The sequence below is a fragment of the Salvia miltiorrhiza genome, chromosome 2, assembly GCF_028751815.1.
Source record: "Salvia miltiorrhiza cultivar Shanhuang (shh) chromosome 2, IMPLAD_Smil_shh, whole genome shotgun sequence".
NCBI lineage: Eukaryota > Viridiplantae > Streptophyta > Magnoliopsida > Lamiales > Lamiaceae > Salvia > Salvia miltiorrhiza.
This window is the reverse complement of record NC_080388.1, coordinates 48,015,928-48,028,500: the sequence shown is the minus strand read 5'-3', so window position 1 is coordinate 48,028,500 and position 12,573 is coordinate 48,015,928. Positions and strand designations below refer to the sequence as shown.

Sequence of the window (12,573 nt, the reverse complement as noted above, 5' to 3'; positions counted from 1 at the left end):
TACTTATAAATTGTAACATAAAATTATATCTCATCAAATTTTGACGGATAACACACTAGTTAAAGATAACGTGAAGCTATTGCAATAGAAATGAAAGTTTAGAGACATCGCGTCTACAAATCTATGTATAATATAAAAGAAGAGTTTTTTACCTCCAAATTTTCTCTCTTACTTTTTTCCCATCAAAATTTTCTCACTTTTATTTTATTTTTTCTATTTAATTTTTTTCTGAAAATTTGTTGACTTTATTTCATGAAAAAAAAAACAATATGAAAGTTAGGTTAAAGATTACGAAAAAAATCATAAATTCGATGTGAAAATTGTAAAAAATAGTAAATTTAAAACAAATAAGTTATGATTGTTTAAAATGACAAGATTAATTTTTGTTCACTTTCATTTATCTCTAATGTTGAACATCATACTTTTTTTTTTAATTTTGTTTTTGTTTGTTGGTGAAAAAAAAGTAGATGCCATTTTTTTTTCTTTCAAAAAAGTTTACATGATCGTTTAATTATAATTATTTTAAATTTAAATATTTTTAAATTAAAATAATTTTTAATGCAATTAAATGTACTAATTTTAATATGAGTTTGTAAATAAAAAAGTAGTTATATATCTAAAAGTTAGAAATTAAATATTAGATTTATTTAATCATGTACACGAATTGTTTATTTATTTATATAAACATGTTTTTTTGTTATATATTTCTTTTTATATTATTTGTATTTTCATGTTATTTTTTAATTAATTTTGAGCTATTTAAATATGAACTTTTAATAATAATATAGTTTGGTGTGTTAAACGGCTATTGATTTTGTTATATTGATGGGATAGTGTTATTTTCTTAAAATGAGACTAACTTCGATTATTTGTTTTACAATTTAGAAATTTAATTATTATTGTTATACGTATTTAATTATTGTTATAAAATACTCATTGAATTTAATATTATATTTATTAAGATAATAATATCATTAGTATACACTATTTTAAATCAAATATCAATATTATTATTATACACTATTATTTATGACATTGATCGGAGAACGTACTAGCAAAAATATAAAGACTCGGGTAAGAAATAAAGGTATAACACTAAATAAACTTTGTTTTTGTTATTTTAAAGGGAATAACATTTTTACTTAAATGCATTCTACACTTTTTGGTGAATACTGAATCGAAGTTAGACCTCTTATGTTCAAATATCAATACGGCCCAAGAAATTCTATTGGGCCTCGTACCATACAGTTCAGCCCACATAGATTTTCGTCCCCATTTGACCTCAGAAATTGTTTTGTAAAGTCTTCCGCACAAAATCATCACAGCCCATAGCTTTAATTTCAGAAATGGGCTTCTTTTTTTTTTTGAGGAAAAAAATGGGCATTAAATTAAAATGGTAAGATAGGGTGCTTTAAAAAAATATTCGAAATGATCCTAAAATCCTAGATTCCTAAGAATAGCTTTTAGGACAAAGTTCATTCGAAATTGATATCTTTAATAGAGTTTAAGAATAATTCTAAAAAAAAAATAGTGTTTAAGAATATATATATATATATATATATATATATATATATATATATAATTATTTGTTGTGTTGTTTTGCAGGGTTATATTTGCTGTGTTTTTCCCATTACTTTTGCAGTCCGTTGTCCACAAATCACATGCAGCATAATTATTAAAAATAACCATACCAAGATCATTCATGTTACAAATAATATAATTAAATAAATCTTTGATCATTTCTCACAATAATTACACTTTTCTTATAAGTAATTTATTCCTCCATGTTTCCTTTTTTATATTCTATTATATAAATAAAGAATTTTTACTGGGGCCAATTAGTATATGAAATATGCACATCAAGTACCATATGCTTTGTTAAATTGATTGTAGATCTCCCATCTCTTTCGTAGACCATAAGGAATTAACTAATTAATTTTGGAAGGACCCATTCTCTAATAAATAGTTCGAATGGTGAATAATAATGTTTCTGAAAAAATATCATATAGTATCATTTAAGTCCCAAACATGGAGAAATAAATTAGACTCACCAAACTATTGGGTCCAAAATTAAATGTCAGTGATTTTTATTTTTATTAAATGTTTGTGATTGGAATATGAAGTATGGTTCAATTTTATTTTACAAGAAACGTCAACTTCTATCAGAAACTTTAGTATCATATTTTCCCCAATAAAACGTGACAACATTTCTTGAGGCGCTATCGAGAGATGAGCCACGTAACAAATATTGGCCACATGAAATTAGACATGGGTTGTTGATATTTAATGTGGGTTCGATATTTAGAGGGAGGTGGGTGTGTGTGTGTAGGTATTTATTTTCCGGTGTATAATTATTGAAAATTTCCGTAAAAAATATTCAAAATTGGTTAGTTTTCAAAAACTATACTTGGTAAAAGAATGTTGTGTGGCAAACTGGCAAACTTTTCATTTTCTTTTAATAGAGAATGAGATGATAAAACCTTGATAATACATGTTTATTAAGATTAATTGTAATTTATAGTTCGAACATTGGAGTTATTTATAAAAATGACCTAAATTTAAAAAATACAAAAAAATAGCTTGAATTTGAAGTTTTTTGTAAAAATAGCATGAACTTTAAAATATACAAAAATAGTACTCCCTTCGTCCCAATAGTAGTGTGTCCATAACGTTTCAGCACGGAGATTAAGAAATGTGTAAAAAGTAGATAAAATGGATTTGTAAAAATTATTTAAATATTAAGTATAGAGAGAATATATTGCAAAAAAAAAAAAAAATGAGACACTTGTATTAAAACGTCCCAAAAAGAAAAATGGGACACTACTATTGAAACGGAAGGAGTATGAACTTTGAAATTGTTTGTAAAAGTTATCCGAACCCTTAAAAAAAATTTAAACATGACTTGAATTATGAAAATATAGAAGACATGTTAATTAATATAAAAATTATGTGATAATTCTAGGACTGTAAATGAGCAAAGCTACCCGTGAGCTATTCTACGTTCAATTTGATAAAAGTTCGATCAATAATTTAATGAGCAGCTCGTTTAGCTAAACAAGCCAAGTTTGAGCATGACGATACTCGACTCGTTAAATGATTTATCTTAAAAACCTAAGATTATTAATTGAATGTCATATATTTTATACTATAATTAGTAATATTTGGATTAAGTATCTAATTAACATCATTTGTTTACAAGAAAATAGTAAATATATTACATTGTTGTGAATAAAATATCTTATAGTAGTATATTTGAAAAATAACTAAAATTTTAAATTTAAAAAATTCGATTAAGCTTGGCATTGTATTTGACTCGATTAAAGCTCGATCGATAGTTAAACAAGCTAAATTTGAACAAGACACTATTTGACTCAACTCGACTCGACTCGGCTCGACTATACCCCTAAATAATTCTAAGTTGATTGTCTGCGTTCAAGAATACAAACAAAATATAAAAATTTGAAATTGAGATGATATAAACCTTCTTTGCATGTTTGCTCTCTATTAGAACCTTATATGCACTAACTCTGAAAAAAAAAAAAAAACTAAATACATGTTTATACATTTAAATTTATTTTTAAACATATTTAACATGTGTATGAAGGCTGTTTCAACTTGACCTAGCTCCAGTGAGTTATATCAAGTTGATTAGAAATTTCGAGCATGTACGAGCTTAAGTAATTTAATTTTGTTTATATATATGTATAAATATTATCAAACAAGTTGTAATTTTAAATCTTGTTAGATATATAGGATAATAAGTTCAAACTAATTGTACGTAGTACTTTTTTAGAGTTATAACTAACACACACTCACACTCACACTCGTCCTCATAAGATTATTCGAATTTCAATTTATTGATTAGAGAAAAAATGTCTTGCCAATTAAATAGAATTGCGCTTTCAAAGCGTTACTATTAAACATCCTCACATAAAAGATTTAGAGGGTGTTTAGCCGAGCTTATAAATTGTTTAGGAGCTTATAAGCTCTTTCAAAATGTTTGGCAAAATAAGCTCCTAAAGAGCTTATAAGTCATAAAATTAAGTTTTAAAAGTTTATAAGCTCCCAAAAAAATAAGTTTCTCTACCCCAACTTATTTGCTCATTTTCTTATAAGCAACACTCATTTTACAAAAATAACTCAATTAAATTTTTTTATTTTTATTATATACTATCATTATTCTAATTTTATCTTTTTTCAATTTTCTCTCTCTAACAAAATTTTTCTCTCTCTAACTAAAAGTTCTTTTTCTAGCTTATAAACTTAATTATTCAAACACTTTGACAACTTATAAAATCTTTAAAAATTATATTTTCTAAGATCTAAGAACTTATAAACTCTTTAAAATAAGTTTAGCCAAAAATCATGTTAGACGATAATCATATGCTTTGACTTGTTTTAACTATATAGGCTAAATTGATTAGAGGCGCACTTTTGTAGGCTCTGCTCACTTCATGCACTCAAGATTAGCTTAGGTGAGAACCATTCAGTTAATACTCCATTCGGTCAAGTTAGCGTAGGTGATATTAATTAATTCAGGTCATATAGTTGCGGATTCCGTTCGGCCAAATTAATATATCTTTTATTTTTTTATTCTTTTTTTTTTTTCTTTTGTCCATACCTTTTTTCGAACTCATTCAAAAGTAGTATTTATTTGTATATATTAAAAATGTCATTTGTATGCATTAAAAGTGTTATTTATAATATTTTTATATAAAATCTTAAATATCATTTGATTTTATAAAAAATACTCCCACCGTCCCTGAAATAAGTTCCTCTTTTTTCTTTTTGGGACGTCCCCCAAATAAGTTTCTCTTTCTTTCTTTCCATTTTTTGACAACTACCCCACCACTAATAATACTTTATTTATTCTTACTTTTCACTTTTTCACAACTCCCAATATTAATTATAACATTTTTTCACCTTTTCACCACTCTCAATACTAATTATAACATATTTTTCTCCACTATCTATACACTTTACCACTTTTCCTTAAAACTCGTGATGTCCCTAAAGAGAAACTTATTTTGGAGACGGAGGGAGTATCATTTATGAAGTATATACATCATTTACATAAATTAAAATTATTATTTTATGTTATTAAAAGTGTCATTTGTAATGTATGATTTACAAAGTATCATTTATTGCTTAATTCGAAAGTATCATTTGCATGCATTAAAAGTGACATTTATAATATATATCATTTATTTTTATACAAAATATCATTTGATTTTAGGGTAAATATCATGAAAACTCCTGAACTATACCCATTTTATCAAAAATACCCTGAAACTTTCGAAATGTTTTCTAAACCCTCAAACTATCTGGTTTTTATCAAATATATCCTGCATCTATTTTTCTGTTACCAGAAACGTGATGTGGCTCACCGGATGCCACAATGTAATTTATATTCTATTTTTTTTAAATGACATGGAAAAAACAACTTCGTTTCGTACCATATTCTGCCGTGTTTATCCCTAATTCTAAGTTATTAGCGTGAATTTCAAACACAATAGTAGTGAATTTTAAATTTCAGAGTGAATTTTTTTAAATGATATGGTGCGAAACGGCGTCGTTTTTGCTATTACATTTAAAAAAAATATAATATAAATTACATTGTGGCATCCGGCGAGCCACGTCACGTATTTGGTGACCGGAATATAGATGCGAGATATATTTGATAAAAATTTGATAGTTTGAGGGTTTAGAGAACATTTTGAAAGTTTCAGGGTATTTTTGATAAAGCGGATATACTTCAGGGGTTTTCATGATATTTACCCTTGATTTTATAATAAATACTATCATTTACTAAGTATCATTTATATACATTAAAAGTAAAATTTTATGTTATTAAAAGCGTCATTTGTAATATATATCATTTATCTTTTCATTCGAATGTATCATTTGCATGCATTAAAAGTGCCGTTTATAGTACAAAAAAAATCTATTTATTGTTAATTAAATTAAGAAATAAGTCAATATTATATTAAGCATCATTTAATATTTTAAAAAATGTCATTTACTGTGAGTAAAAAGTGACATTGACATATAAGAATAGTATCATTTTACTAATAAAAATAATATCAATTATATATAAACATGGTATCATTTATTAAGACAAATAATGTCATTTATATATATATATTAAAAGTATCATTTATTTACTTATAAAAATAATATCATTTACTAAAGCACATACTACCATTTATATATATCGAAAGTGTCAATTTATATGCATGTTTGAAATTGTCTAGATAATAAATAAAGAATCATATGCACACTAGCACCAAACATCTCAACAATAGCTACACACATGTCACAAACAAATAAAAAATGAGGCACTTTCCTGTGCAACCGGTTGCATCGTGCAACTGATTTCTGAATGATACTACTTCAATATACAAATGACACGTGAAGATCTTTAAGTGTCATTTGTATGTTTTTAAGTATCATTTGTATGTTTAAGTAGTTTTTTTTTTTTGATCAGAGAAAAGAGATTTCATTAAGAAAAAATCAGTACGAGCCACAAGGTACCAGAGGTACCAAGTGTGTAACATCCCGATAATTTAGATTTATTTTATAAGTTTAATTAATAGTATTTTCTTGTATAACTTTTTTTTAAATAATTACATGATACATATAGATATGCACCATTAAAAGTAGACTTCGTAACACGGGGGATACGTCGCGTACTTTTGTGATTGATACAAGTAATAGAGACAGCGCTCTAGCCATGGAGAGCGTCGCCAAAGAGAGCTGGGCGGAAGAGGTTGAAAGAAGCGGAGCTGCCTCCGCTAACATAAATTAATTCTGATGAATATTATTGCATGGAATGTCCGTGGTTTAACGGATGAATCCAAACGTCTGCTGAAGGAGCATTGTAATTCTTTTAGCCCGGTGGTGTTGGGCATTCTTGAACCGAAACGGGCGTTTCGGAAAGTTAGACAGAGTTACTGGCATTCGTTGAATCTTGTCCCGGTGCATCAAAACTGCTGGTCTCCTCGCTGTTCGAATATTTGGGTTTTTGTTCACTCTTCTGTTGTTACTAATGTTTTGTTCTCTTCTGATCAGGTGGTTGTGGTGGACTGCCTGTGGCATAGTTATGATTTTCGTATTGCTTTTGTTCATGGTTCGAATGACCAAAATGACCGCCGTGATCTCTGGCATGATCTTCTTCGTTTCGTTTCTGGAAAAATGGTTTTCATGGGCGATTTTAATGCGGTGAAAGGTGCTCATGAGCGTCTGAGTTTAGCTTCGCCACATAGAGGTTCTTGTGAGGAGTTTTGTGATTTTATTGATAACTCTGGGGAAGATTTCTGCTTCTGGATATACGAACGATCTCTTTGATGAGGAGGTTAGTCTTCAGGCAAAGCTAAATGTATCGTTGACACATAAGAACTGTTTGCTTCAGCAAAAAAGCCATGCGAACTGGCTTCGGGATGGAGACAGGAATACTGAGTTTTTTCACCGTTTGACCAAGTTCAAGAAACGGAATGCGCCTTTCACTCGCCTCAAGATTGATGGTAGAGAGACTTATGATGCCACTATTATTGAGAATCATATTATTGACCACTTTACGTCTCTTTTCGCTGATGATGGTCGACCTTCTGGAGATCAGTTAGAGATTGATGCGCTTTTTGAGTCGGGGGTGTCTGATGATCAGAATGCGCGGTTGGTGAGTATACCCGATGAGAGTGAAATTGCGGCGGCGGTTGTTAATATGGATGCTTCAAGTGCTCCTGGCCCTGATGGTTTCTCTGGTAACTTCTTTCAAAGTTGCTGGGATGTGATTAAAGCGGATGTTATTGCGGCTGTTCAGAATTTCTTTCGCCATTCTTATTTACCTTCTGGGTGTAATTCCAGTACGATGATTTTGATTCCCAAGAAGGATTCAGTCGACACTGTTGCTGATCTTCGCCCGATTGTCCTTTCGAATTTCTTATTCAAGATTATCTCGAAGATTCTTGCCTCTCGTCTTGGCGTGGTGGCTGCGTCTCATGTTTCTGACAATCAATTCAGCTTTATTAGCGGGCGTAATATTCATGATTGCATCATGCTCAGCTCGGAAGGTTTCAACTGTATGAAACGCACGGACAGGGGACGTAATATGGCTTGTAAAGTTGACATCCGAAAAGCCTTTGATACTATTCGATGGGATTTTATCTTGCAAGTTTTGCGAGCTAATCACTATCATGAGAAATTCATTTACTGGATTTCTATTATTTTCAGCTCGGCCAGGCTCTCTATTCTCTATAATGGTCACCTGCGGGGATATTTTGCTTGTTCTCGCGGAGTGCGTCAGGGAGATCCCCTTTCTCCGATTCTCTTTGGAATTGCGGAGGATATCTTGAGTCGGCTTTTTAGCAGCTGCGTTGATTCTGGGCATCTAGAACCTATGCGCTATAGTCGAACTTTTCAGTTCCCTACTCACTTGTTCTATGCGGATGACGTTATGATCTTTTGTAAAGCTACGGTTCGGAATGCTAGAAAAATTCATCAGATCTTTTCGTACTATGACTCTCTTTCGGGTCAGCAGTGTAGTCTGGAGAAGTCTTGCATTTACTTTGGTTCGGGAGTTCTCAATGACAGGAAAAGTGCTATTCATCGTGAGCTCAGTTTCACTACCGGGAACCTTCCTTTCAATTACTTGGGAGTTCCGATTTTCGTTGGGCGTCCGAGAGCTTCTTTCTTTCAGGCAATTCATGATAGGATTGTCCAGAAGTTTGCTCGATGGAAAGGTCGTCATCTTTCTATGGCTGGGAGGCTTTGTTTAGTCAAGTCGGTTATTCAGAGTTCGATTGTTCACTCCATGATGGTTTACAAATGGCCAAAATCGTTACTGCACTCCCTTGACAGGAAATGTCGTAATTTCGTTTGGTCGGGAAATATTGATAAACGGCCCAGCTGTGCTGTTAGTTGGGGTAGAGTCTGCTCCCCCTTGAAAGAAGGCGGCCTCGGCATTAGATCTTTTACGTTAATGAACAAATCTTATTTGATGAAGCTGGCTTGGAAGTTAATTCAGGGAACTGTTTGGGCGCATTCCATTCTGAGATCGAGATATCTAAACAATTTTGGGGTTGCAAAGGATTCGGTGTCGAACTCTTCTGTTTGGATTGGGATGAAAGAAGAAGTCAATCAGTTGGTGGATGATTCTTATGTTTGTATTGACCGTGGTGAGCATACTTACTTTTGGCGGGATGATTGGCTTGGGTACAAGCTTGTGGATAAACTTAAAATTCCGATATATATGCATGATTTTCTGAGCTTCTCGGTTAGTGATTATTTTTATGATGGTGTTTGGCATTTCACGACATCCTTTGTTTCTCGTTTTCCTGATATTGTGGATGATATTCTGCGTATTCCGATGGGCGGCCAGAGGGATACGAGATATTGGAAATAGTCGGTTAAGGGTGAGGTTTCGGCCTCTTTGGCTTTTTCTAATATTTCCCATCGTTTTCCTGCTGTTAGCTGGGGCAAATGGATCTGGGAGGACTTTATTCCGATGAGGCGATCTATTCTCTGTTGGCGTGTCCTCCATGGGCGCTTGCCTACTATTGATGTTCTGATCCGGCAAGGGTTAATTGCGCCCAATGCTTGTTCTTTGTGTCTCCAAGATAGTGAGACGATTTCGCATGTGCTTTGGGAGTGCTCGTGTGTTCGCCCTATTTGGACTGATTTTTTAGGTTGGTTTGGTAAAGAGAATCTCTTGGGGTGCATGGATATTCATTCCTTCTTAGTTCTGGCTTGGAATCTCTCTTGGAGTTCCCAAATTGGTTCTTTTTGGAAGGCGGGAATTATCACTCTGATGTGGCGTATCTGGTCGGGACGCAATGCGCTTATTTTTGAGGATTTGTGCTTTGATAGACGTGCGGTTTTGGCCTTTGTCAAGGCTTACTTTATGGAGATTGATGGGGTTTTCCGGAAGTTGGGTAATATTTCTAATTCTTGGACTGACTATTCGATCACGCGTGCGATTGGGGTGAGGAGCCGTGCTGCTCCTCCCCCCTGTATGGTGGAGGTTCACTGGTGGCCTCCCGTTGGTCAATGGATTAAAGTTAATACAGATGGCTCGGCGGCGGGAGCTCCTGGAGTTATTGCTGCGGGTGGGGTTTTTCGAGACAAGTGGTCTCATGTCCGAGGTTGTTTTCATTTTAAAGGCGGCAACGGCTTTGCTTTCGAGGCGGAATTGTTGGCTGTGATCTATGCTATTCACATTGCTCATACCCGAGGCTGGCGGCATCTGTGGGTTGAGGCTGACTCTATGTATGTGGTTCACCTTTTGTACTCTCGCTCGAGTGATGTTCCTTGGAGATTTAGGGCGTTTTGGCAGCATACTCTTCGCCTGCTTCGGGATTTTTCTTTGATGGTCTCGCATATTTACCGTGAGGGTAATCAACCGGCAGATATTATGGCCAATGATGATCGGCAGGAAGGCTGGTGGCCTTTTGCGATTGAGGAGATTAGGATTGCGGTTGCAAGGGATATGTCGACGCATAGTCATATCCGTATGGTTATATAAGCAGGTTCGTTGGTTCCCTTAGGCTTTGGTTGGGTTGTTTTCTTTTGTTGTTGGTCTCCTGTTTTCTTTCTTGGTTCTTCTTCTTCCGGTTTTCTTGAGCCGAGCTTCTTAGGGGTGATGGTTAGGCCGGAACTCCTGAAGTTGTCTCTTCCCGCTCCTGAACCGAATGTGAGTCTTTCACGAGTACTCTTTTTCCTTCTAAGGTCTCTTCTTCTTAGAAGGTTTTAATGAGGCTCGATCTTTTGTTTGCTCTCTTTTCCGCTTTCTTGGATGTTTTGTACTCTTTTACTTTTCCATTAATACAAGCCTTATTCTCATCATCATGCACCATTAATTTTAGCTAGACTATTATTATTATTATTATTTTTTTTTTTTTTTGTTTCCTATTAGAACTAGAACTCTTTAAAGACTAGTATAAATATAAAATCAATTTACAAACCCAAAAGGAGACATAGAAACTCGAAGTCAACAGTAAATTTTAGTCGGGTTTTGGAGAGCTGTGGGGCGCAGGAAACGTGAGGAGCTGGAGTCAGATTTTCGCAGAAAATCAAGTTCCGGCAGTTTCGGGAGAACGGCCATAACTTCCTCCACAAAACTCCGATTCAGGCGAAACAGGTGGCCACGGAAAGCTCTCTCGAAGGCGAAGAAGTCGTATTTCTAGGCAAAATACGATTTGAGGACGTTTGAGGCTTCAAACGAAGGCTTGAAGCTGACTGGTCTGTTCAGCTGCGAGTTTGACGAAAACTTTAGAAATTTCAAGAGTTCATATAGGGATGCGTTGGTAGAAATCATCAAAGGGAGTTATCAATTTCAAGAATTAGGTGAGGGATTATATGCTTGTGGTTATATTCATATATGTTTTTATATGCTCTTATTTTCATGTTTGATTATGCTTGCTCAGTTACATGTCTAGATACATGCTCAGAATATCATGTTCAAGTACATGATCAGAAACGCAGAATATCATGTTCAAGTACATGATCAGAAACGCAGAATATCATGTTCAAGTTCATGATCAGAACGCAGAATATCATGTTCAAGTACATGATCAGAAACGCAGAATATCATGTTCAAGTACATGATCAGAAACGCAAAATATCATGTTCAAGTACATGATCATAAATTCAGAAACACTCAGAATTAAGTATATGTGTATGACAATGTGAATTATTTGCATGTTTAAGCGTATGTGAATATGTGCATGGTTTCTCACTGAGTATATTTTCAATATGCTCACCCCTTATCTTCTCAGTTTTGCAGTTATGGAGTTGAGGTGGCCATGGAAGTTGAGAATGACTAGAGATTTAGTTTTCCCATAGAATTTAAGTTGAACTTGTTGAGTTTTAGTTTATCGTTCTTATTTTATGTTACTACTTTAGTATTGGCAAATTGATTTTTAAATTAGTTTAAATTATGAAAGTCAAGAAATTTTATTTTTAACTATTAGTCCTTCAAGTTTTTAGTTTGAAAAGTTTATGAAAATTGGGGTGTTACAAAGTGTATCAAACCGGAAAAGAAAATACAATGGATTGGGCGAAAGAGAAAGACCCCAACCAAAAGAGCATCACAAAAGAACCCAGAAAAAGAACGGGTTGCCCAAACTCCTACCACAGCTGAATCAAAGCACAAAACAACAAGAGAAGGTTTGTTCAGAAACGTCATCTGCACCCCAAACCAAATCAGTCCAAACCTCTAACAGCTGAAAACCAACATCGAAACCTCTAACAGCTGTATGTTTAAGTAGTGTCATTCGAAAATGTTCAAGTGTCATTTCCCAAATGAAATAGTGTCATTTTAAAAACCAGTTGCACGGTGCAACCAATTGCATATGTGTATTTGTAATAAAAAAAAATAGATCCAATTTCAATAAACGATAAATCTAAAAGAGGTTATAACATTGAAATATTTTAAACAATTAATCACGACCAAGGGATGTGGAGTTGGCCTCATAGTGGAGAAACAAAGTGAGATTGATTATAGTTTAATTATAGCTTTTAACTTTGGACAAATTTTAATTTATAGCTTCTTCAACTTTGATTTATTTTTTATATAGT

The 12,573-nt window shown here is 33.1% G+C and overlaps 1 long non-coding RNA gene across 1 annotated transcript; it reads left to right on the top strand.

Annotated features, from left to right (window-relative positions):
* The first annotated feature begins 11,041 nt into the window (after positions 1-11,041).
* On the top strand, positions 11,042-11,959 carry LOC131011825 (uncharacterized). The gene is made up of 2 exons (XR_009097122.1): positions 11,042-11,340; positions 11,772-11,959. It is a non-coding gene; the product is annotated as an uncharacterized LOC131011825 (long non-coding RNA).
* Positions 11,960-12,573: the final 614 nt, after the last annotated feature.